We start from the raw sequence: 2,524 nt of genomic DNA on the forward strand, positions 1-2,524 counted from the left end.
GGTCTCAATTTTTAATTCATTCATCCAGTCTGTATCTTTTAACTGAAGAGTTGAAGCCATTTACATTCAAGTTTACTATTGATACGTAATGGTTTGGCCCTGTGATTTTCTCATAAATATTCCTATTGTTTACTTTGGATTTCTTTTGTACTTTTACTGGAGGATTTTCTGCATTCACAGTCTTTCATAATGGCGGCAATCTTTCTGTGTTTCTGTGTGTAGCACATCCTTAAATATCTTTTATAAGGCTGAATGTGTGGTGACACATTCTTTCAATGACTGTAACGGAAGGTCTTTATTTCACCTTCATTCATAAATGAGAGCATTGTAGGGTACAGTATTCTGGGTTGACAGTTTTTATCTTTTACTACTTCAACTATATCTCACCATTCACTTCTAGCCTATAGGGTTTCTGATGAGAAGCTAATGGTAAATCTAATCAGAGATCCCCTGAAAGTAATCTGGTGTTTTTCTCTCATGCACATTTTAGAATCTTTTCTTTAAGCTTTACTGTGGAAAGTTTGACTACAATGTGTCATGGTGAAGATATTTTCTGATCATGTCTGTTAGAAGTTCTATGTGCTTCTTTTACTTATAAATCCTTTTTTTCCACCAAATTGGGAAGTTTTCTGTAATTGTTTCACTCAATAGGCCTTCTAGTCCATTTTCTCTTTCCACACCTTCAGGAACTCCTAAGACCTGTATGTTGAGTCATTTGATAGTATCCCATAAATCTCCAAGACTATATTTAAGTTTTCTGGTTTTTTTTTTTTTTTTGGTCTAACTGTAAGATTTCCAAAGATTTGTCTTCTAGTTCAGATTTTTTTTTCTGCCTCACCAAGTCTGCTGTTAAGACTTTCCACCACATTTTTCATTGGATCTATTGGATTCTTCATTTCTAATATTTCATATTGATTTTTTTAAAATCACAGTTTCATAGGAAAAATTTTCATTCATGTCATGTATGGTTTTCTTTAGTTCATGGGTTTGCTTTTGAGTAATCCTATGACCAATTTTTTGAATTCTATTTCCAGCATTATCTCAATCTCTTCATCTTCACATTCTATTTATTTTTATTTTTATTTTTTTATTTTTTATTTTTATTTTTTTGACAGGCAGAGTGGACAGTGAGAGAGAGAGACAGAGAGAAAGGTCTTCCTTTTTCTGTTGGTTCACCCTCCAATGGCCTCTGCGGCCAGTGCGCTGCGGCCGGTGCACCGCGCTGATCCGATGGCAGGAGCCAGGTACTTATCCTGGTCTCCCATGGGGTGCAGGGCCCAAGCACTTGGGCCATCCTCCACTGCATTCCCTGGCCACAGCAGAGAGCTGGCCTGGAAGAGGGACAACCGGGACAAAATCCGGCACCCTGACCGGTACTAGAACCCAGTGTGCTGGCACCGCAAGGCGGAGGATTAGCCTAGTGAACCGCGGTGCCGGCCCATCTTCACATTCTAATATTGAAATGTTGTTGTGTTCCTTTGGGGGATTCATGGTGCCTTCCTCATTCTTGTTTCTTGAATTTTTGTACTTGTTTTTAGGCATCTGTGGACTTGATTTTTTTTTCTTTGATGGCTTTTATCTTTGAGCTATGCCTCTGTGACTTAGTAGAATGTCTACACTCTCAGTGAATACCAAGAGATGTGTGGCGGGTTTGGCCAGGGAGCTCTGGTCAGTGCTCCAAAGTGGGGCTACCACCCTGGCTAACAACCAAGTTGGGCATGTTAATCTCAATACCCAGCTACACCCTGCACTTTCTCATGTAACTACTGAGTCCTCCTGGTCTCAGCACAGAAGGCTCCCACAGTCACTGGATCCAGAGACTTCTCTCTGTCCTGACAGCCTGTCTAGTCAACAGAGAGGCAAGATTTTACCCAAAACAGCTCCACCTAGGTTTCTTGATCCTGGGAGCTGCAGGTGTCTCACTGTCCCACATGGCTGCCCAGCCACTTCCCAGCTGGCTCAAAGTCAGCATGGGCTGTGGATTTTTCACACTGCTAGACTCACCTGATCATAGGCATACAAAAGAGCCACCAGCCGAATGCTGCTCCCTGCCCATCACAGCTGCCTGTACTTCAAGAAGGCATCCTGTCTCAGCCAGTTGCTGTGCATGCACAAAGGTTTCTGCAGCTGCAGCTCAAACCCAAATTCATGCCACCCTTTCTCAGCCATGTAGTTGGCACTGTTGTGGGAAAGTTGGGGCAAGATAAACATGCCTTCTCTATTTCCACTTGATCCACAAGTAACTGCTAGCAACAGCCAGCCCCAAGGAATCCAGTCTGGACTCACACCACACTCTCTCTCCAGCTATATCACTATGGGTTGCTGCAGTCCAGCCTCACCTCTGTCTCTAATCTGCCACCAGCTCTGGCTCTTGGATGCTGCAGCGATGTTCATTTCATACTCTGCACCCTCCACACAGGTCCACGGCTTTCCTCTTCCTGTTGTAGCACCTCCAGTGTGGTTTTATCTCCAATTTCTCCAATTCTTCCTTGATAGCATACTTCCTACAGTTCTTTCCTTACTG

Source organism: Oryctolagus cuniculus, chromosome 1, assembly GCF_964237555.1.
Source record: "Oryctolagus cuniculus chromosome 1, mOryCun1.1, whole genome shotgun sequence".
Lineage (NCBI taxonomy): Eukaryota > Metazoa > Chordata > Mammalia > Lagomorpha > Leporidae > Oryctolagus > Oryctolagus cuniculus.